Raw genomic sequence first — 25,970 nt, forward strand, 5'->3', positions numbered from 1 at the left:
AGGAATAGAGGAGGTTCTGCGCAGAATCGGAGAGGAAAGGAATATGTGGAAAACACTGAAAAGGAGAAGGGACAGGATGATAGGATGTCTGTTAAAACACCGCGGAATTACTTCTATGGTACTAGAGGGAGCTGTAGAGTGCAATAACTGTAGAGGAAGACAGAAACTGGGTTACTCCAGGAAATAATTTAGGACTTAGGTTGCAAGTTCTACTCTGAAATGAAGAGGCTGCCACAGGAGAGGAACTCATGGCGGGCCGCATCAAACCAGTTAGAAGACTGATGACCCAAAAAAGAAAGAAAAAGCCAAGGATCGTCCAAATGCTGCCGGTAATCTCCAGAAGCCGGTTTACCGCCCGGTTTATCGCCCGTCGAATGCGAAGCAGACAGCAGAGACTGTCAGAATGAAACCATTCTAAAATTAATTTATATTACACGTCTGTGAATGGCGCACAGTCTAATTAACAAAAAAAAAAAACCATTATTTAGTAGCAAAAACGATCAATACTTGTACTGGCTACAACAACATCAGCAGATGTTGGACGTTAAGATTCAGAAGGAGTCAGCGTCACACATATCTTAAGAGCTCTGACAACACGATGTCATCGATGACTAAGCATAAGTCACATAAAATCGGTTCCTATACTTCTGAGAAGACCGGTAGCAGAGTCTACCTGCGTAACTTCAACAAGTCTATTGTACTAGGAAAAAAAAATGCGACAAATATGTCTTAACTTGGGTCATATTTGTTATCATGATGCGGATCATTAAAAATACGTTCTGACAATATATGTAGTGTTAAATTACCATCTAACGTATTACAAGACAGGATCACGCGGTTTCCTACGAAGGTGAAGAAAGAGTTATTATAAACCAACTTGTTTTATAAGGTTGCTGACCACCTTCGTAGCAGTAATTCTTTTATCGCTGTATCACCTTACTATGCGGATGACGTCTCGTACGTCTAATATTTCTTCGGATTTATATGTATCTAAGAACTAGATCATCACCCATTAAACCAACCTGGCAAGGGTCACAGACTATTGATTAAATTTCGTATTTTGTCGTAACATACCACAGTAATCCTAAACGTGTTATGTACGTGATAAATAATCATTGATTCAGAGACCAGTCATAGCTACCACCATACTGACATTAGCATAGTGGAACAGTGACACATCTGGAAAGACGATGTTCGTGTCAGAAATAGCTGTGAGAGCAGAAGAAAGCTAGTCTCCCAGTCTTGAATCTATAGGATGTAACGAATCAGATGAAATGATTTTCAATCATTTGGCAGACTAATTCTGAACTCCACCATTAGCTCGCCTAACAGTATGCCTGCTTTGTGTAATCGATTTACACGTTAAAATTATAGGCATACAGCAGTTTCTTTTTAAATAAACTATTATAGGTGCTGATTGTATTTTTTTAAAGTAGTGGTTGAAGGTACTGCATTCTATCATTACAACAACAGTCTTCCACAACATGTACACATCCAGTTAAAAACGCTATGCGCGAGTGGTTATTGCACGTTGACGTCGATCGTAGAGGTGGTCACATTCTTGGGACTGGATCATGTGTTATCCTCTTGGTAGAACTGAATGAAAGTGTGGGAGGGCACGTTGCCAATGGTCTTTCAACCGTGCATGAAAAGCAGGACGTCATATGTGAGTCAGTGTGAATATAGCGCCAAATGAAGCTGGATCTACGACACGAGGCAGTTGAAGGAATGGGAAAACACAGTATGAGTTCATTAGCGAGGGGTTATGGTGTTTTCCATTACCATGATCCAAGACAATATTTGGAAGACTCCACAGGGGGAAGAGCCATACGGAAACTAGGCCGGCCGCTGTGACCGAGCTGTTCTAGGCGCTTCAATCCGGAACCGCGCTGCTGCTACAGTCGCAGGTTCGAATCCTGCCTCGGGCATGGATAGGTTAGTAAGGTTTAAGTAGTTCTAAGTCTAGGGGACTGATGACCTCAGATGTTAAGTCCCATAGTGCTCAGATCCATTTGAACGGAAACTGGGAGGAGGACGAAGTGACACAAGTGTAGCTCAGGAGTTTGGTATTGTTCACAGCACTGTCTCACGCGGATGTAGAGTGTTTCGAGCCACAGACACTCCTGCCCAAAGGAGGTGAGATGGTCGACCACTGTCAACCACAGCAGTGTTGCACAATGGTAGGGCGACTGCATAGTGGGGGTGGTCTCTTTGCCCGCTCACTAATATGTTGTACTCCTTTGACTACCATACATTGAAGGTATCGCTTCCGGTAGGTTCGAGAGCATAGGAACTGGACCAACGAGGAGAGTAGTTGCGTGCTCTTCTCGGGAGAGAGTAGATTCAGTGTGAGTAGTGATTCTGAGCGCAGCTTCATATGCCGAGATGGGGAACACATAATACACCCAGCAAGATTATCGAACATGATAGGTTTGGTGGTCCATGTGTTATGCTATGGTGAGTGAAGACGTTGCATGGACGTCCTGACATCAAAATCTTTGAAAAAAAGTACACTCACTGGTCAACATTATTGTGACATAGTATTCTCTCTTGAGGGGTGCATTCGCACCCGACTTAATTTTTATAGATTACAGTGCGTTAGCGCACTGAGCATCCCGGGTGGAGGAGCTCTTGGAAAGAGATGATATTAGAGGAATGGAACTGATTGCCCCCCATAGAGCACCTGTAGTATGAGTTGGAGAGAAGTACCGTAGCACGTCCACGTGCACCACACACTATCCATCAGTTGTCAACAGCGCTGATGCAGCAATGGAATACTTTATCATGGGAATTTCTTAGCAAACTCGTGGCCAGCATAGCAGCACATTGCAGAGCATGTATCGCCCTATCAGCCTGTGTTAGTATTCGTAAAAGTGTGGGACAAGCACTGGATTGCTTCACAGCATGTCAGTATAACCGCCAACAACAAATGTTTTTTACTAACGATGATTATCCAGTGTAGCAGCAAGAAGCCATGATGGCCACACTCCCAGTCACATGATCTTCTAAATGTGACAGAACTCACACTATATCGTGTGTGCCGTGGGGTGAGGTGGGGGCCAGCAACAACATATTTAGTGATGTATCTTTACTGAAATATCAACCAAGATGTTTATAAAAATAAGAGATGTAGCTCCCAAGCTCGACAACTGTGTGGAAGAACATTATAGAGCTACCCTACGATCGCTGTAATATACGGATGACTTTGACATCTTTTTAAATAGAACTAAGACGTGTATTTCGATCAAATTATACCCATAATCTAGACTTAGGTTCTCAGCCCAGTGGTTATGGACCATGTGTAGTAGTAGTAGTAGTAGTAGTAGTAATAGTAAACGGCTTGGAATACATTTTCTTTTATACGAGCACACATCAGCTGCACGATTTGGACTAATCGATTTCCAAGATAATTAATAAAAAATATAGAGGGATAGGTAATATTTCACATACATCAAACACTGTTAGTAGATGGTACATCCGGGTAAAGTTTTAAAACCCTTTTGGTCACAGTTTTTAAATGCAGTGGTTATTGCATTCTCCACGTACATGCTCCAGGGCCACCGGGTAAGCTAGATGTGACTTTATTTTCTGTACTTGTAACGGCATATTAATGGAGGAAATTCACTTTAAGGACACGCAGTTCACTTTATAGCAAGAGAGTAATTGTTTATTTAAATTATATTACGTATGACGGTAAAACGCCTAACAGAAGACTCCTACAGAACATCGCAGCCACGGGTAAGCCCGCAACCGACACTGACCAACATCTGAGGAGCCCCCCCCCCCCCCCCCCCCCCCCCCACTTTGTCTCCCTTCACTGATCGTTAATTCTCCTCCATAACCCTCCATTATATATGCGTCGAAAGCAATGAATCCCACACAACTGATACCATCAGACAGATCAATTCGAAAATGGTTAAATGCACACACACACACACACACACACACACACACACACACACAGAGAGAGAGAGAGAGAGAGAGAGAGAAATAGCGGGAGTATGTCAGTTTCATCATGTGACTTTCATGAATGCGCCATCGTTCCACTAGTAGAGCAAATGCGCTGTCAGTACCTCTCTTATAGCTGCTCTTACAGATTCTCTCGACCGATTACCTCATGTGCATAAGTACAATATGCGCTCGAAAGTATCCGGATGCCCCCAAAAACATACGTGTTCATCTTAGCTGCACTGTGATGCCACCTACTGCCAGCCACTCCATATCAACGACCTCAGTAGTCATTGGACATCGTGAGAGAGCAGAACGGGACGCTCCGCGGAACTCACAGACTTAGAACGTGGTCAGGTGATTGGGTGTCACTAGTATCATACATCTGTACGTGAGATTTCCACACTCCTAAACATCCCTAGGTCCACTGTTTCCGATGTGATAGTGAAATGGAAACGTGAAGGGACATGTGCAGCACAAAAGAATACAGGCCGAACTCGTCTGTTGACTGACAGAGACTGCCGACAGTTGAAGGGGATCGTAATGTGTAATAGGCAGACATCTATCCAGACCATCACACAGAAATTCCAAACTGCATCAGGATCGACTTCAAGTACTATGACAGGCGGGTGGTGAGAAAACATGGATTTCATGGTCGAGCGGCTGCTCATAAGCCACACATCACGTCGATGAATACCAAACGACGCCTCGCTTGGTGTAAAGAGCGCATACATTGGACGATTGAACAGTGGAAAAACGTTGTGTGGAGTGACGAATCACAGTACACAATGTGGCGATCAGATGGCAGGGTGTGGGTATGTCGAATGCCAGGTGAACATCTGCCAGCGTGTGTAGTGCCAACAGTAAAATTCGGAGGCGGTAGTGTCATGGTGCGGTCGTGTTTTTCTAGATGGGAGTTGCACCCCTTGTTGTTTTGCGTGGCACTATCACAGTACAGGCCTACATTGATGTTTTAAGCACCTTCTTGCTTCCCACTGTTGAAGAGAAATTTGGGGATGGCGATTGCATCTTTCAACACGATCGAGCACCTATTCATAAAGCACGGTCTGTGGCGGAGTGGTTACATGACAGTAACATCCCTGTAATGGACTGGCCTGACCGGAGTCCTGACCTGAATCTTGTAGAATTCCTTTGGGATGTTTTGGAATGCCGACTTCGTGCCAGGCCTCACCGACCGACATCGACACCTGTCCTGAGCGCAACACTCCGTGAAGAATTGGCTGCAGATGGAGGGCGCCACGAACTTGCAAGTCATTTTCAGCCAGGTGTCGGGATACTTTTGATCACATAGTGTATATCTGTGACGCCGTATCAGTTTGGAGGAAGATGATGCAGTGTTTTTAATAGATCACTTATACTCATAGCTTCCTAGGGAAGCGTCCACGAGTTCTCCTCCCAATCAAATGTTTATGTCACATCTCGACTGCACTCTTAAGTATAAATGAAGATATCCTATGTGAGCAGATACATGATTTTCTACCGAATTTTTTTACCATTGTCCACATTTTTAAGTATTTATCCTTTATTTCATATATAAATGTACAAATATAAATATATTCTTATTTCATACAAACCGTGTGTGGCTGACTATTTTTTTACGTCATCCAACCTTGATACAGAGCCCCAACCCAGCCTGGGTATACAGGTATACTAATTCCTCCAAATGGCAACACTAACGCTAAAACAATGGATTGCTGTTGGAGGTAGTGCGTTGATGTTACTCGGTTGTAAACACACAGTATGCTATTTCACGGATAGGCTTCCCACTCCATCCCTCCACCGACACCAGAGGTATCGTCATAAGCGGCGGCAGGGACGGCGGCGCGGACACCGGCGGTGGAGGCGCCTTAGGTGACGGATGTTACTAAAGCTGGATCCACAACGCATAACGCTTGGCGATATTACGAGTATTATTAGGTGTAGATCCAGCGTGTGGTACGTCCAGGCCGAATCCATCTGTTCCAGTAGCAGGGATAACGGCTGGGTGCGTCCATCTACACAAAAAGATTCTTGGATATGTTCTGTACCGGTCCACCCACGTATGATCCGAGGTATCGTGCGAAAAGTGGATCCGCCAGCGAAGCATCTGATAATATTGTTCAGGCTGGACCCAGCAGGCTGGAAGGCGAGGAATATTACTCAAGACTTGATCCGATACCTACGGTCCAGATCAGCCTGCACAAATTCCAGGGTGAACCTTTGCACACATTAATTCTTGGATAACGTTCTGTATGGGTTCACCCACGTATGATCTGAAGTGTTGCTCGAAAGGAGGGTCTGCCAATGCTACGTCTGGGAACATTGTTCTATCTGGATCCAGCGAGTAGTACGTCGGAGAATGTTGTTTGGGGCTAGATCCAGCATTCGGTTCATCCGGTGCGTATCTGCTTCCGCAAAGTAATTTTTTAAGTGATTAACAGAAAGAAAATCGCGTGCCACTTTCCACGGAGTTGAAGGATCGTCTTTATTGAGATCTGGACTTCACGTCCAAAACTGTACTGGAGACGGAAGTTGGGTTTAGAGGTACGCCCTGAGATGAAAATTCAGACTTTTAATGGAAATGAATCTCCTCGCCCTAAAAATGCATGTCAGTGAAAATCGAGTACTAAATTCAAGCTCATTGTTTTTTTCGATACTGAGGACATAGTGCGATCAGTGTATGTTCCAAGGAGAGCAACTGTAAACGTCGAATTTTACAAGGGTGTACTGCAATATTTGCGAATAAAGGGACCCTAAAACGAGGGTGATTGCTTCCTACTTCATCATGACTACTCGTTGTGCAAACTCCTCGGTTTTGATTCGCTAGTTTTTGGCCGGAAAAAGTCTTAATATCTGTCCACATCAGCCTTGCTACTTCCTGATCTTCCCAAAAATTAAATCCGTTTTGACACCATTCCTGACACTGGGAGGACACGACAGAACAGCATATAGCCCTTCCAAAAGAAGTCTTCCAAAAATGCTTGCAGTCATTGATTCAACGTAGGGATAAGTGCATTGCTGGCCAAGGACAATACTCTGAAGGAGATTAAATCAGATTCCATGTAAGATTATCTCTTTGTTTCTAATAATATCTATCACTGTATTTTTTGATCACACCTCCTCGTAGTGCTCTTATTGTTGCAACTGTAGATATTTTAATATCGTGAATGCATAGTACTGATACATATACGAGAGTCTTTCAATGAGCAATGCCCCATAGTTTTTTTTTAAAAAGAAGCAATTATGTACATAGAGAAACGCCCTTGTTGGCGCTTCACATTTGATGTTTTTCCTGTGCTCCGGTGAAGTTTCGAATCTTTCTGGCAGATGGCACAGCCGTAGTACAGCGTCAAAATGGCGTCTACATACGATTTACATTACAAGCAGCGTGCTGTTATTGAATTCTTGTGTGCAGAAAAAGAAACCGTGGTGAACATCCATAAGTGCTTGTGTGCGGTGTATGGCGACGCTGCAGTTGATAGGAGTACAGTTGGGCGATGGGTAAAGAAAGTTACAACCTCAGGAAATGCAGAAACAGAGCTCCCTGATCAGCCACGCTCAGGACGTCCTGTCACAGCTACTGTTCCAGTCATGCTGAATCATGCGGATGCCGTTATTCGTGCCGACCGGCGCATCACAACTCGACACTTGGTTCTACAGTTTCGGTCAGCATTGGAAGCACGTCTGGAATATCGAGACTCTCGGATATTCAAAGAGGTGCTCATGAAGGGTGCCACGAATGCTCACAGCGGACCACAAGATTCAAAGAAAGGCCATTTCGTCTCAATTGTTGGAGCGTTTTGAGACCGATGAAGAGGCCTTTCTGCACAGATCGTTACGGGAGACGAAAGCTGGGTGCACCACTTTGCGCCGGAAGCAAAACGGCAGTCAGTGGAATGGCATCGTCCTGACTCACCACAAAAGACGAAATTCAATACAACCTCATCTGCTGGAAAAGTAATGGGACAGTCTTCTGAGATTGTGATGGTGGACAAGAAGCCAGCAGAAATCTTGATCGACCACGATAATGCACGCCGACACACATGTCTGAGAACCCGGGAACACTTCGCCAAATTGGGTTGGACATGATTGCCTCATTACAGTCCAGATCTGGCACCCTCGGACTTCCATCTATTTGGGCCGCTTAAATGTTCTCTACGGGGAACACACTTTGACGATGACGAGAGTGTCAGTCATGCAGTGAAAACATGGCTACGCTTACAGGCTTATAGGACAAGAGCTTTTACCAGCAGGGAATACATGCTCTTCTACGACGTTGCCGTATGGCCATAGAACGTGATGGAGACTACGTAGAAAAATAGGACGTGAACAATACATGCTCATGTATATTGTCATTAAATTCTGACTCTTCACAATAAATATGTTCTGAGAAAAAAATGTGAGGCAATACTTATTGAACGACCCTCGTACATATATATTCGGAAATAAATATGCGGCATGACAGCGTGTTGGAGCAAATCTACCTGCCTGCGTGCATACTGTTGAGGTCACCATTGATAACTAAGTCTGCATCTGAACTGCGTTGTGATGCTCACTGCAGCTGCATGGAATTTAAGATTTTCTGATCTCTGGCTGCATCGGGATTTTCGTGCTTTCTTCTCCTGCATAACCTTGTAATTAAATTACGGAAATGTATGTCAATGCGTTAAACAATCGAACAGAACTACTCTATGATTATGAGCATGTAAAATCGTTTTGACAAACTATTTATAAATTCGTTCTCTCTCTCTCTCTTTCGCTTTGGGGTTTACCTTTTTTTGCAGTAAAAAATCTGTCATACGCAACGTTTCCCTTTTCCTACAGAAAATAAGAATTTATTTCAGTAAATTCTCTTTTCCACTTATCCTTCAAAATGTGCTGACTGCACGTGGAACCCACATCATTCGAGAGAATGGAGCATCCCCTGAGAAAGTGCTCATTAAAACGAAAAACACGAGAAAGATAATTTATTTCCATGATTGTACATGTTTGTAGGAAAATCTGTGTGTCTTTTATATTCTCGATTGAAAATTCTGTGAGAGATTGCTATTAATTTCATTATAAGGCACTTACTTCGCAATTCTTCTTTCAGTATTGCTTAATCTGTGAAACACTGAATTCATTAAAAGAAGTTTCAGAAGTAATTAAAGTTCAAAATTATTTCGGAAATAGCTATATACGTAAATATGACCAAAATGATTATGTAGATATTTACATCAAATTATTTCGTATTTGTATAAATGATGTAAATGATTCTGTAGACATCTGTATAATTGTGCAAAATGATCCTTTTGCTCATTGAAATTAAAATCCGGGAAACTCAAAATGATAAGGAGTACTAAACAATTTCGAGCCACAGAGTGAACGATAATTTATTCTTCAGCACAGAAAAGGTATATGTTAATATGAATCAGTAAACCATCAAAAAAAGTCAGACAGATACAAAGCACACAAATCAATACAGTACAAGTTATTGAGATGTTTGTCTCACTGAAGAGACATAGCTATTTCTTATATCAGAACATAATTAAAATGTTGTTAGGAATCCCTCAACGTACATCCAACATCATGCGTAAAGTTTAGTTTTTCATCAGTATCCAATAAATCAGGATGAAGAAATAACTACACAATTTCTTTAACCTCTCTCAGATAAGAAACTAATACTAGAACAGGATTACTTAATGTAGGCACACCATATAAAAACCAATGTCATCACAGTCAGCTATGAGCACACACCGTAGATATTGATGAATAAGTTATTTAGAAAACTTGACACACTGTTTATTGCTGGGCACGGTGACAACTGTAAGAAGTTGCGCACATAGTTAAAATACAAACTTCACTGAAATAGAATTATGCACATTCTTAACTTTGTGGAATACCTTTCATTAATAACTTTCCATTAATAACTACAGAAAGACGCAAATAAGGTACGAACAACTTAAACTGGAAGGAGCACACAGAAAATGTTGTGGGGAAGGCTAGCCAAAGACTGCGTTTTATTGGCAGGACACTTAGAAAATGTAACAGATCTACTAAGGAGATTGCCTGCACTACGCTTGCCCGTCCTCTTTTGGAATGCTGCTGCGCGGTGTGGGACTTTACCAAATAGGACTGACGGAGTACATCGAAAAAGTTCAAAGAAGGGCACCCCTTTTTGTATTATCGCGAAATATGGGAGACAGTGCGTCACAGAGATGATACAGGATTTGGGCTGGACATCATCAGAAGAAAGGCGTTTTTCGTTGCGACGGAATCTTCTCACGAAATTCCAGTCACCAACTTTCTCCTCCGAATGCGAAAATATTTTGTTGACACCGACCTACATAGGGAGAAACGATCACTACGATAAAATAAGGGAAATCGTACGGAAAGATATAGGTGTTCGTTTTTTCCGCGCGCTATACGAGATTGGAATAATAGAGAATTTTGAAGGTGGTTCGATGAACCCTCTTCCAGGCACTTAAATGTGATTTGTAGAGTATCCGTGTAGATGTAGATCTAGATGCAGATCCTTGTGTCTCTATGCTAACAAAAATTACACTCTTTATTTTGCTGATGACGGACCAGAATGAAGAAAAATTGATGTTATGCCTACTATTAACAAATATATGCTTGAAATATTATTTTCGCTCTCATTCATGATCTGCTGAAGTTGTGCTGCTTCCAGACGTATTCGCTTTTCGTCAGGCGATTCCCGAAATGCCAGCTGCGGTAACAAGTAGGATGTACAACCAGGAAATACCGATAGAACGCGTCCTACTTTTATCCTCGGTCATTCTAGATTTACAGTTAAAACCCGCCCTGTTTTTTCGTCAAACTAAGTTAGCTTGCACCAAAACAATACTTTCCAGTTGGAAATGTCTGCTACAAATATGTAGCAGCAGAGCAACAACCAATATTACTATCCTTTGTCAGAACAATTACGACAGTAACAAACATTCTACTGCCAGCTTTGTACTAATCTTGTGATCTGTGGTGCTGAATTACAAAACAAATGATCTTGGGACTTTATACATAACTGCTCTTAAAGACAACTGACAAATGTGGTGCAGTGGAAACAAATAACGCGTGACACATTCATCATCATTTACTTATGCTTGAATGATGTGTAGGCACAAAATCGTTTTTGAGTATAGTAGCAAGCCAGTGATTTCTCAGCTTCTCGCATTTGGGAACTCGGAGCAGGTGCACTCTCATTTCTTCTTGGGATTTATAATGCCCCTAATATAGGGAATACAGCACCTGTATCCGATACTTCCAACAAGACCTACAGGCGTATACTATATGCATATAACACTTTCAAGTGGCACACACTTGCAACAAAACACACTCGCGAACTGAAGGTTAGAATAACAAACTATCAACAGTTAGAGACGTCGCGTTCAATGTGCCGCTGTGCGTAGGACTGTGTCTCTAGAATTCTTTGGTTGGGCCCGTAATTGTACACAATTATTGAACGTAAAACTCAAATTGGGCGAAGTTGTTAATACTAAAAATCTTTTTTGCCGAGTTTCAACGCATAAACTTTACTTAACTTCCTATCTGCACCATAGAAAGACTAAGCAAACCCAAAGTCGTACCTACAGATATTTGTTCAGTGTTAAAGGTAATTGATATAAGTGCCGAAAACATTGTTTTCCAGGATATCAAAAAACCGATCTAGTCGTAAGAATAATTTGTAAACATGTAAATAAATTCTTAATGTTTTGTTAATTTAACATTTTCAGGTGTAACAATAATTTTGAGAAAACTCGATCAAACGAATTTTTTTATAATTATTCGAAGTCGGGAAAGATCTAGATCCATTTTGAGTTATCCAGTGCCATCTAAATTCAGGCCTCAAAGAAGTTGTTATACACTTACAATTCTGCTATAAAATTCCTCTTATTATTTCACTAAAAAGTAAGAATAACACGATTTTACTTTTTTATTTGTTTCAGTCATTGATGTTATAGAAAGCGAGCTCGTAAATTCTACTGACCTCACGTAATATCCAGTGATTCCTCATTTTAGAATCAACTGCTTCTCCCAGTAAAGGAGGTCACTACAACTTTTCTTGCATTAAACAACAAGATTTTCTTTTGCGATTCGCAGCGATGGATACTGGCCAACAGCAACCTTCGAGATGTCAGTCTGTCTTCTTGAGGAACTGACAAAGAGTAAGAATCTTTGTCCTGCCACACCTAAAAGCTTCTGGGGTCAAGGTGTTTCACACTTTTCTATATTGGAGCAAAATCACTAACTGGGGCGGAGAAGCTGTGCTCAGACATAAGAAACTTGTGTGCTATGGGGTCAGGGGTGCTGTTAGCGACAAGACAAACGTATAAAGTCAGTCATCCTGTTTTTGAGCTGGCCTGCATAGTTGTCACTAAGCAAAAAAAAGTCCACGTGCTAAGTATAAAGTTCCGTTAAGCGACACTTCACTTTAAATACGTAATCAACACCTTACTAACAGTTTACCGAGAAAATCAATCCGTTCTTCTTGGATTCTCTTTAGCCATTGAAACACTGTTTTGAAGACGTCTCCAACGGCAAATGAAAGTGAAAGCTACGAATGACACAGTAGAATTTTTTCTCAGTTGAGGAGTGGTCAAAAAGCATAACTAAAAACTGACGCTAACATGGTTTCTTGGCGTTTTTTTGCCATTTCGTACTGCTCCTTTTTTTCCGCACTCGTGTAAGGTTTCTCTTGTGGTCCACATTCCATTTCATCCATCCTTAACGTTCTCTGATGATCTGAAGCCTTGGCTATTCATTTCACAAACTGCAATTTCGTCCGTCCATAACGTTTTCTGGTGATCTGAAAGCTTGGTCTCAGTGCGTAGATAACTATGAAGGAAATACATTAATTGCCTGGTTTTGGCACTTATACCAATCCTTTCTAGTCTACATTTCCGGATCCTAGATTAAGAGTCTACGATTTTATAAAATACTTTTATTTGCAGTTGTGAGAGCACCTGTAATTTGTAGAAGTCTACTTTATCTACTGAACAACAGGATATGGACATAAACATCGAAACACTGCGAGAAATGAATGGTTAGACATAAATACAGACGCTAAACAACACTGTAAAGGGCACTGTTGTAGTTGACCAAGAAATGCACTTTTGCAATGCCCTCAGTTTGTTGCAAGTGCCGGTCGTCGGAACAGTGTTCCGTCTAGTTGTGAGTGCGTTATGTCGGTGCTAAGTAAATTCGAACTTGGGCTAAATGTTTGTTCTCGTATGGTGGGTGCTTCCGTAACCAAGCTAGCCGAAGTGTTTGGTGTTTCAAGAGGCACCGTATCGAAGATTTATACCCCATACACGGAAAGGAGGAAAACAATATCTGCTAAGTCAGAACGCGGAGGAAAGTATGTTATGAGTTACCGTGACAGATGGGTCGTTGAAGAGAAGTATGACGAGGAATAAGAGGACGACAACTGCAAAAGTCGTTGCAGGACTGAACGTCACATTCGTGAATTCTGCCAGCATTAAAGCAATACGAAGTGAACTGCATAACCTTGGAACTGCTGGGCGAGCTGCGATTCCAAAACCACACATGAGTGACGCAAATTCCAGGAAAACGTGGTGCCAAAGCCACAAAACCTGGACTGTGGAGCAACTGAAGAAAGTCTTGTTTCACACTGTTTACAATTTCTGTCCAAGCCTACGATGCACACTACCTACTGCCAAGGGTGAAACATGGCGGCGTTTCGGTGGTAATTTGGGAAACAATATCGTGGTTTTCCATGGGCACAGTGATTACTCTGCAGTGTTGCATCACTACCAAGGATTTATTTTGGCTTATCAGGTTATGACGCACTTCTCTTTCTATTATTCGAGGTGCGACAATAAAGTAATGAGGCTGATGTGAAAAAAATGTTGCTTACCGTTTTAGTCAAGTCTAGTGTTGTCTGCTTCAAAGTAGTTCCCTTTTGATTGCACACACTTTTTCCAGCGCTTCTGCCATTGATGGTAACATTTCTGGAACTCATCTTGGTAATATCCTCCAAGACTATCGTCACAGCTCTTTGGACATCTTGTGTTGCTTGAAAATGGTGTCCCTTGACTGCCCTTTTGAATCTTGGAAATAGAAAAAAGTCGCACAGAGCGATATCTGATGAATAAGGTGGCTATGGTAGTACTGAAATTTGTTTCGAGCTTAAAAATTGCTGTACTGACAGAGCAGTGTGGTATGGCGCATTATAGTGTTGGCACGGACACGAAGAACTCATTTACGAAGTCTTTCAAAAATTTCTTTGTAGTAATATTGGTTAACTGTTTGTCCAGGAGGCACCCACTCTTTATGAACAATTCCCTTGGAATCAAAGAAGCCCACAAGCATGCATTTCACTTTTGATTTTGACATGCGAGCTTTTTCTGGTCTGGGTGATCCCTTTGAGCACCATTGCGAACTTTGGCGTTTTGTCTCTGGATCGTACTGAAAAAAACCAACTTTCATCACCAGTGATAACATGGCTCAACAATTCTGGATTGATTTCCGTTTGCTCTAACAGATCGGCTGCCACATTTTTCCGTGTTTCTCGCTGTTGTGGTGTGAGATTTTTGGGGACTATTTCCGCACAAATCTTCGCTCATACCAAGATCTTCAGTTATTATTAGACGAACCGTTTCTCGGTTGATTTTCAGTCCTTCTGCAATCATTTTCACGGATAATCTTCGGTCAGATCGTACGAGTTCACGCACCCTGGCCAAGTTGACATCCGTCCGTGGGGTTGATGGTCGTCCACTGCGGTCTTCATCTTCAACATTCGTTCTGCCTTCACTAAACATTTTATGCCAACGAAAAACTTGAGCTCTTGACGTAACCTCCTCTATAAAAGCCTTCTGGAGCTTAACGTAAGTTGTCGTCGCGTTTTCACCCAATTTAACGAAAAAAGAAATGACATACCGTTGCGCAATATTATGCGGTTCTATTTCCGGGTCGAGAGACACAAACACGTGTTAACTTATTACAGCACAACGCACGACTGAGCAGTTGCATCGATGTGTCGCTTGGACTAGAAGCAGCTTATAGACCAAGGTCAACGATATTGTGCCTACGCAAGCCTGCAGGGTTGCCACATCTTACAAAGAAAATCACTCTCATCACTTTATTGTCATATCTCGTGTATCCTTTAAAACTTGAATTTGATAAACATTGCTTCAGAACTAAAATTGTTTTACAGCAGTGCATTCCTAGATCAAAGAGAAGTAACATCAAACAAAAGTAAAATATTCACTTAGCATTTCAAAGCGGCATCAGTGTCCAAAGGCGATAATGCGTTGCGTAATATTATATATATGTCCAGGGTTCTTGAATGACTCAGGTAGAGTCAATTCTTCAGCGATAAATCATTGTTTGTTTACATAATATTTAACACATTATCAAAACATCAAACATCAGAATATACAGTTCCAAGCTATTTTAGTTTCTGTGTCGACTTCCAAAGAACTTTCCTTGCTGTAAAATCATGTGAAAAACAGAATGACGCAATTGTCGTCAACCCAAAACATAAGACATTTAAGTTTTCTAGAACAATCCAGAACAAATTGTAAATAAAAATATGGTTCAGAAGACTTCCCTTTTTTAGGTTGTGTAACAAGTTTAAGTTACATAGTATTTTCCAAAAATATGTATTTATATAAAGATTTTTAGTACTAATATCAAATGACAAAAGTTGCAAAAATTGTAAATATAGAATTTGTAAACTTACTGTCATGTTGTAATATTAATTTCATATCAACAGTGTAATAAATAAAAACATAAATAGGAACATATGTTTTACCTTCATTTAAAATTGAAAGATTAAAATTCAAAATTAATTTAAAATTGTTTTCGGAGTATTTGCTATTCTCTGTCAACTAATTTTCATAGTGTAAGATCGAAGTTTGAAAATATATCCATTAATGAATGTGAAATTATATTTACTGAAAAATTGCGCCCAATGACAAGGTAATTCTATAAACATCCACAAATATTAACTATACAATTTACATAAAAAACCATGTTTACATTTGGCCACGATTTAGGTGGTATCGTATGCCTTTCTTTTTTTCTTTTCTTTCCTTTTTTTTTCTTTAATCATCGGTTTGATGCGACCCGCCAAGAATTCCTCTTCTGTGCTGCTACTAGTCTCATCATCTCAGAATAAAGCTTGAACCTACGTTCCTAATTGCTTTCTGGTTGTATTCCAATCTCTGTCTTCCTCTACAGTTTTTACCCTCTGCAGCTCCCTCTGCTACTATAGAAATTATTCCCTGGTGTCTTAAAACATATCCTGTCATCCTGCTTCTTCTTGTTATCAGCGTTTTCCATATATTCCTTTCCTATCCGATTCTGTGAGGAACCTCCTCCTTTCTTACCTTATAAATCCACCTAACTAAGGCTAGATGCGCTATAAGGTCCACCCCATGGTACAATATTTGTTCCCCAATGGTGATATTGTGTTCCAAGACGAGAGGGCCTCTGTTCACACACCTCTTATAATTCAGGGCCGGTTTTGTGAGCACGAAGATGAATTGGTGCATCTCCCCTGACCATTCCAGTCACCATGTCCCAGTATCAAGGAGCTTTCGTAGTGTACTATGGAGACAATTTGCATCGTTGTTACAAGAAACTGCCGCTAATTTGCACGAAGAGTGGTATAAGGTTTCCTTCAAATCCATACAGGCCCTATATTTATCCATTCCGAGACGACGTGAAGCTGATTTGAACGCCAAAGTTTTTCCTACACCGTTTTAGGCATGGCAAATGTGTCGTTTGTGTTTCCATATTTTTGACCAAGCCCTGTAAGTAATAACGAATTGACCCGAAAAATAGCGGAATATCAGTCAAAGTGCCTGTATTAACGGCATGTTACTGTAATTACCTCTCAATAGTGTGAGTCCTGAGTATTCTTTCAAATGTAATTCATAGAGGGAACGAGGCATAGGTGCGGTGTATTTAACGCGAGGCAGGTGTATGAATGTTACAGAAAGAGTGGACGAGGCAGCAGGCCGGGGCGTTCTGTTTGTAGAGAAAATACGCTCCCCTTTGATTAGCTTAGCCCTGGGAGAGGCGCGCGGCTGGTTGGTGGTTGCCCGGCCGCCACGCTGGCCGCCTGCAGCTTAATTTCGGCCAGCAAGCGAGACGCGAGCGGCTGAGCAAACAGCCGAGGCGGGCTGAAGCGCACGCCGCGCAATATTGTGCCAACGCGGTCTGCCGCTGCCTGACCTTTCCCATGCTGAATTTTTAACTGGATCAGATAAAAAAAGGACGTGAAATCTGTAGGGAAGACTCTGTGTTCAAACCGCGCTTGTATGAGAAACTACAAAGGTACTGAATACAATGAACATTTATTTTGGTTAATTTTATGTTGAGTATGAGGTTCGGGTCTTGCTCATATCAAGAAACCAACGCAACGCTGATTTCTCTCTAACCAACGACACAACTAAACTGGAAGTGGAGCGGTTAAATTAATTCCTCGAGGTAGTGGTGGATTATGCAGTCTGTCCCTTTCAAACTGATTTGTCAGCAGTTTCGCAGGTTTTCACAGTGGCGGGTCGAGCAAAATTATACCAATGTGTTACAATGTGTGTCAGTGTGTGGGTGTTATGTTGACGAGTTGCACAATGGATTGATCAGAAAAGTAGCCTTTGGCTCCTGCAAGAAGAAATTTCCACGCCACACTACTACAGAAGTCAGGCAGACGCTCCTAATGCACCAAAAAGATATGCCTGAAAAACTTTCAGCAATAAATATCTTCTGGAGTCGTCCACTGTAAGGAAAAGACACAAAAATATTCTATTTTCTTACGTAACTAGTGGGATACTTGGGTACTGGAGTATTGCTAGTTAGTGTAAGAAAGACATTAAACGATCGGAAAATATTATTTATTGCAAAATTTAAGAAAAACAAGTGAAACTTTTATTTATAAACTGATACACAAATTTCCGGGTTCTTTTCGGAATTGGAGGTTACCTCTTATGGATAGGAATCCTGATAATGACATTTATATATAAAGTGTGGGAAAGCTCTATTATCCCTTTTTTTTAAGAATGTTATTTACTCGACAGAATGGCCGAGAGCCGCGCCTACTCAACTTGAATAATTATCCAATTGAATTTTTCTAAGCACGGTCGAGGCTGTCGTGTGAGAAATGTAATGGTGGTGGTGGTGGTTGTTGGGATGTTTAAGGGGGACTAAACAACGTAATGGGGTGACGTGAATGAAGTATGTTATTTCTAATGGACGAAAGATGGGGCTCACCTACGCTGTAGCGCACAATACCGTAAGCTGTGACGACTGCTGCATGCGTCTTTCGCCGCTGTAAAATAACAAAACTATCTCTTTCTATCTGGATTGACATTCCCCAATCGAACTCTCACTACGCCTTGATGAAGTCAAGGACTCCTATCTGCCCCTAGTCTAATTATTGGCGTGGTACACCTGTCAGATAACCAGTCCACCGCGATACCACTCAATGTTCGCTTGCAGGCGCTAACTAATATTCTGTGTTCAAACCGCACATTAAATGTCGCAGCCAGCACAGTGAACAAATGCTATATCGCGAGTGACTCAATATAGAGTATCACTCCAATTCGCTAGCGACAGAGGTACTCTCTCAGTGCAGTACTGAGTAGAGACTTTGTTCCTCGCTCTCTGCGTACACACACGAGTGTACTCGCTCTCGCTACGTGTTCCCACTACAAGAGCGTCACTGGAACGACCTCCCTCCACGCAAAAAGTGAAAGGGTATATCATCCACTGTCTTTCCCTCACTCCTCCGGCTAATTGCGTCAGAAACTGTCCACCAGTCAGCGTTACTCTTACAAACGGGAGAATGGCGCTCCGTTTAAGCCTACCAATCCAGAAATATATAGCATCTGCGTTAGGCGTTTGCCATCCACCTGTGAGAACTCTGAAACTGTGCATTAGGTTCATCAAAGAAATGTGTATGCTGGGGCTCTCCCAAACAATACAGCGGGTTTTGCTTTTAAGGTGAACACGCATGCCATTATCCCTTTTCTCTGGCAAAAGCTGTTTTGGTCTGTGGGGGGTCGGCCGGTGGGTGGTCGCCGTCCGGCGCATCTGCGTGCTAACTCACCCTACTATGGTCTTTCCAGTGGGCTGGTTGCCTCTACCAAACAAAACCTCCTGTGGTCATTGTGTCTTGAATGTTTGTGTAAGCCAGCCTCGACTTTTTAATCTCGATGCGGACTTGCAATTTACTTATTAGATTTGCATATCGATTAAATGGAAATATGTAAAATTGACTCTACCCTATGGAGTTTGGGCTCGAATGAAACATCTTGATACACAGAATACGATGGCGAGGTCGGAATATGTAAGAAATGAAGGTCAGGAGATCAAGCCACCTTACATGTGGTAGCCTATAAACTATCAGCAGTCATTTATGGACTTAGTGTTCTCAAATGACAATGTCCTATCGCATGGCCACAGTTGTTCGCGATTGGTTTGAAGAACATTCTGGACAGTTTGAGCGAATGATTTGGCCACCTAGATCGCCCGAAATGAATCCCATCGAACATTTATGGGACATAACCGCCAATCCTTTCGCAATTATGAGTGGCTATATGCACAGCATGGTTCAGTATCTCTCTATGCTGTGAAAAAGGGCTTCTGACACGATATTAGAAGGTATCTAATAACGTCTGTCACCTCAGTGTAAATTGAACTGTTTAAAGATATTTAAATTTTATAATTAATAGTTTAACATTGGAAGGAATGAAAAAAATGGAAAAAATGTTGGTATTTGCAGGAATCGAATCTGGGTTCATCAATTACCGGTCTATAGTTTAGACAACTCACCCATGATGGAGTCGCAAAAATGGTGCTTTAAAAATCCCTCACACTCAACGCTTGCAGAATACGTTACACTCAATTTCAAAGCAAAATACTGACTTTTTGAATCTGTGGCAAATGATTGACTTCAGATTGAATTCTTGTTCAGTACATAATCTGCCCATCCTAAAATCATCTTGATATTCAACTAAATAGCTCTCCAGTGTTGCTTCTACTTTGTTTAGTATAATCTTGGAAAATTTGTTACATGCAACTGGTTGCAAAGAAGTTACTCTGTCGTTAACATCTCTTGTATTGCTTTTCTTATGTAGTGGATGTATGTAATAGTGTCTTCTCTACTAATTCATAACGTTTTAATAACTTGATTGTTGGGGGAGGGGGAATCGTCTTCTAGATTTTCATGAGTGTTTGAGTATTCGAGCTTCTGATTGGTTCTCAACAATTAAGAAGCTGATCAAAATATTTAGCAATCTAACCTGTGTCACATGAGCCAAATCGGTGAGTCTCACCCCACGGCCCTCTGTTGTTAAAGTAACTCTTTAAATTTCCGTTACACCCGCTTATTTTGTAACTGTCTAGCCTATGACATTTTGACTTACAAGGGTAGCAATCGTAATTAAATGTATTAATCTTAAATATATAAACGGAACAGTTTAAATGTATTTAAATTTTACAGTTAACATTTTAGCACTGTGTCATAAAACAAAATGAAAAAAGTTGGTATTAGCTAAATCGAACCTAGGTGAGTAGATTACCAGTGCTTGCCTTAGCCCAATCGCCCATAGTACCATAACGAAGATAGCCCTTTAAAATGTAGTCATACTCTATGCTTTGCATAACGCACTTAATGCAGCTTCGAAGGAAAGTTCTGAGATGGTGCTGTGAGCAATATAGCACTAGTTGTGCTAGTAGTGATAACTTCACATCAGAGCAGGCACGTTAGAAGACAGGCAGATGTGTCACTTCTCTGAGTTGATATTTGTGTGGCTCATCTCCATTTCAGCACTCGACGCTGGTTTCCAGTTATCGTGGAGAGAGCTCTACAAAACATGGTTTAGTCCACATTAACACTTGGTAAGTGGCCTCAGTGGGTTCTCAGTAACACTTTTTGCATTCCTCTGTAAGTCCATCTTTACACTGTCGGTTTCGGGATCTCGGCTGTTTGGTATAGAATGTCGAATCAAAACACCTTTCAGCCGTCTAAATTTCCTATTATTTATTTGAGAAACTAGTTTCGGCGCTATATTACGCCGTCTTCAGGTCCCTTGACCGACGTGCAGGGAGAGTCCCACCTCTGGTTCAGTTGGCAAGTGATGATCGAAGGGATCGCTGTGTCAAAAATATTAATACCAATCACTGAATAATGGCCCCAGTTTTGACTGGACCAGAGCTGGGAATCTTCCTACACGTCGGTCGGCGGACTGAAGATGGCTTAATGTAGTGCCGAAACTGATTGCTCAAATAAATTAACAACCACAAATTTAGCCGGTTAAAGGTGTTTTGATTCAACATTCAGTTTTATACGCAGTGGTTACTAGTAATGTGAGTGGTGAAACACGCATTTAGATCCCTAAGTCGTACCCACAGAATCTCTCCGCCATTGAGAGAGAGTGAGAAAGTAAGAGCAGATAGAAAAATACAACATCTACCAAAATATTATTTCTCTGTAGGACAACCGTCAGTATTTTAACGCATGCTCTGACGTGTAGCTATTCGTAAGTAACCATAGATAGAAGGCCGTGCAGTTCAATAAGTGACCGACAAATACACCAGATAAAATTCTAGTAGCCCTGCAGCCATGTAGCTGCATTGGAACTGGTACGAGATGGCCATATAACAGTCTCTGTAGAGACAACTCGTAGCAGTGAAGTGGTGTGACGTTTCTGTGCCAGTCGCCTGTCTGGAATCAGTGAGGTGAACTGAGGTTGACTATCACAGAGGAGATACTGTGTTTGGATTCGCCTATGACCACATTTTGAATGAAATTGTCCGATTTGTCGCTTAAGAGGTCATTGCCCACAACGGCACATGAATGCCTACATTTTTATTTGGTCAAACAACAGAAGCTCTGGCCATTCCCTAAAAGGAGGTGTGAAATATAGTTCAAGAGTTGCGTTATTGCATTTTTCTAAAAGATTCAAGCCGCTGAAAGCACTGACGGCGAAATGACGTGTGTGGCGGTTGAGATTCAGTTCGGAGGAGGTTCTGTGACGCGTGGGGGATGTTTTACCTGTCATGACTGTTGCCTAATGATTCAGGTTAGCAAAAACGTGAAGCACGATGATTATTTCAACAGTTTCGCTGACAAAGTGTGGTCCTTACTTTTATATCTTCATGATACTGTAGACACTTCCGCCTTCCAAGATGATAGCCATTATCACGACACTGAAGGTACATGTTCCCGGTCTGATGGACAGTGTGACACTCTAGCATACTTGAAATACCCTACTAAACTACACATTCGTGATCGCATACGAGATGTCTGAGGCTGTCTGGGACAACAGGTGAACGTGGGAATCAACATCCCCGCTCTTTGGTAATTCTTTGGGATGCTGTTATCAATGAGTCGCTTTAGTGTGTGTACCAAATTAGGCTGAATTCGAGCCAGGGGTTTAGGAGGAACTTATAACCTATGGCTTTGCCTGCGTACTCACATTTCACATGGCTTTGCCTGCGTACTCACATTTCACATACGTTCCACATATATGTAGTTCACACTTATTTGTACATGTTGTCCTCCTGCGATTCTAGTGTATTGCGCCCTGAGGTATCAGTTACACGCAGTTCAATGTTTATAACGTCGTAAAATGATATACACACCTGGAAATTGAAATAAGAACACCGTGAATTCATTGTCCCAGGAAGGGGAAACTTTATTGACACATTCCTGGGGTCAGATACATCACATGATCACACTGACAGAACCACAGGCACATAGACACAGGCAACAGAGCATGCACAATGTCGGCACTAGTACAGTGTATATCCACCTTTCGCAGCAATGCACGCTGCTATTCTCCCATGAAGACGATCGTAGAGATGCTGGATGTAGTCCTGTGGAACGGCTTGCCATGCCATTTCCACCTGGCGCCTCAGTTGGACCAGCGTTCGTGCTGGACGTGCAGACCGCGTGAGACGACGCTTCATCCAGTCCCAAACATGCTCAATGGGGGACAGATCCGGAGATCTTGCTGGGCAAGGTAGTTGACTTACACCTTCTAGAGCACGTTGGGTGGCACGGGATACATGCGGACGTGCATTGTCCTGTTGGAATAGCAAGTTCCCTTGCCGGTCTAGGAATGGTAGAACGATGGGTTCGATGACGGTTTGGATGTACCGTGCACTATTCAGTGTCCCCTCGACGATCACTAGTGGTGTACGGCCAGTGTAGGAGATCGCTCCCCACACCATGATGCCGGGTGTTGGCCCTGTGTGCTTCGGTCGTATGCGGTCCTGAATGTGGCGCTCACCTGCACGGCGCCAAACACGCATACGACCACAATTGGCACCAAGGCAGAAGCGACTCTCATCGCTGAAGACGACACGTCTCCATTCGTCCCTCCATTCACGCCTGTCGCGACACCACTGGAGGCGGGCTGCACGATGTTGCGGCGTGAGCGGAAGACGGCCTAACGGTGTGCGGGACCGTAGCCCAGCTTCATGGAGACGGTTGCGAATGGTCCTCGCCGATACCCCAGGAGCAACAGTGTCCCTAATTTGCTGGGAAGTGGCGGTGCGGTCCCCTACGGCACTGCGTAGGATCCTACGGGCTTGGCGTGCATCCGTGCGTTGCTGCGGTCCGGTCCCAGGTCGACGGGCACGTGCACTTTCCGCCGACCACTGGCGACAACATCGATGTACTGTGGAGACCTCACGCCCCACGTGTTGAGCAATTCGGCGGTACGTCCACCCGGCCTCCCGCATGCCCACTATACGCCCTCGCTCAAAGTCCGTCAACTGCACATACGGTTCACGTCCACGCTGTCGCGGCATGCTACCAGTGTTAAAGACTGCGATGGAGCTCCGTATGCCACGGCAAACTGGCTCACACTGACGGCGGCGGTGCACAAATGCTGCGCAGCTAGCGCCATTCGACGGCCAACACCGCGGTTCCTGGTGTGTCCGCTGTGCCGTGCGTGTGATCATTGCTTGTACAGCCCTCTCGCAGTGTCCGGAGCAAGTATGGTGGGTCTGAAACACCGGTGTCAATGTGTTCTTTTTTCCATTTCCAGAAGTGTAATTTTGTACTTACGTTCTGCGGCATATGTAGATACAGTCCGCGAATTGTGTTGCGAATAGAGTTCGTAGCAAAGCAGTAGCCAATATAAACGTTATGCCTGATGGGGCAATTTTACAGACATCTCAGTGTTTATGAATCTCCTAAACTACATGTCGTCAATGATATAATTTTGCAGGTACATACGGCGGTGTATGTGTATACCGCCTGCAAAATGTATTGCAAATACAGGTAATATTATAGAAGTAATAAATTAAAACATCAAGCCTGGTGCGGCAGTTTTACTCCATGAACAACGAAAATGTAGTAAGTGATAAACTCTTTTCCTTTCATCATTTTAAGGCATTGGCGGAGAGAAAAGTTTCGCAAAGGTTTGAAGTTATGCGTCACGTTCGTTGCAAATCACTAAGTGCTGCCATTCTCAAATGCTGATTGAATGAAGTCTGGTATTGACGCGCCAGAGCTACATTTCATCTTCACCCCTACACCCACCCCCACCCCTGGGATGGTTCTTACGCAACAGCTATTTTTTTCCGGACAACGCACTAGCTTTGGTTGAAACTGTATCAGTGATCAACTAGGAAATGTGGAATATACGTACATACTTATATAAGCTTATCCATTTTTACAATATATATAGATAATGAGATTTATTGAAATAGCGCCATCTTTAGTGAAAACTAAGAAATATACCATGTAGTATTGAATCAAAGAGAAAATTATTAACATTCGTAATTTACAACTATGGTTGATGTAATAGAGGTCAAAAATTTTCCCTAATAACAGACGCTAGTAAAACGTCATCGAGAAAATAACACTTTTTATGTAATTCGTTCTATAACACGTCTTCAGCCTGGAGACAGGCTATGTATGTGGTAACGATTGAAGTACCCAATATTAGTACGACAGCTACCAAATTCGAAAGTTAAACCAGCTTGAACCACTGAGGCATAGCTCATACTGAGGCCCACCATAACGCGTGGACCTAGACAGAAGCGGCTAGGCGGCGCTCCTAAAGTTTGTGAGCGCTGCTGTCGCCGCCTCAGCACTGTGCGGTCTCGCTACCCGCTTCAGCCTATTGGCGCTCGCGCCGCGCAGTAGAGCTAACAGCGAGGGGGCCCGGACCTCAGTCGCGTTCCGACTGCACTGTCATAATCATCGTTGTTTGGTTCCAGATATTGCCACATATAGGCTCTCGGTTTGGTTCACTCCTTGGACTTCTCATTCTACCCTGTTGCCTTCGTTATCCATTCATTGCTGTTGTTGTCTTTCCATGGATTTTGGTGACTCAACGTCGACGTCAGTGGCGGTCGGCCAGTTTCTTCTGATCGTTTCCGATTTTGGCGATACGACGCAGAAGCAACTGGTATGGTCGAACACACAGAAACGTAGTGGAAGCGACTTAACTGGTTCACTCTTGATGAAAGTGGTACAACACTGATACGTACCTCTGTCGTATCGTTTGGTGCAACATGGAGTGCTGGTTCCTCCACACAGTTTGTGCCATGGAAGGAAACTTCAAGTTACCGAATGTGCAACAAAAAATTGTTTTATGTAGAAGAAGCAAAGCTGCAGTGTTCAGTTTCTCGGTAAAACTTTTAATCATACCCAAAAATTAAAAGTCACTGTTTTGGGAATCGCCGATGTTCTCCAGTATGCAGTCTTTCTCATCCGATTTTGAGGAAACTCTCTGGTAAAAAAAAAAAAAAAATGTTCTCTACGTACTATAGTCTGAAATGATAGATTGATAATGAACTGGTTTTATTTTCATTATTGCCCGTAATTATTGCGACACTTTGAAATGACGTAAAATAATGTGCATATTTCGAAAAATTGCAATGAAGAATGTAATCGCTCGCTAATTTACATTTGGTGCATTTAATTGCAACATTGCTGCATACAAAATACAGCTAAAATATGGAAATTGTTTTTAACGGTGGAAGGAGAGCCATACCCCTTTTCATTTTCGAGAAAATAGTGAGATATATTGGAG

Source organism: Schistocerca americana, chromosome 7, assembly GCF_021461395.2.
Source record: "Schistocerca americana isolate TAMUIC-IGC-003095 chromosome 7, iqSchAmer2.1, whole genome shotgun sequence".
NCBI lineage: Eukaryota > Metazoa > Arthropoda > Insecta > Orthoptera > Acrididae > Schistocerca > Schistocerca americana.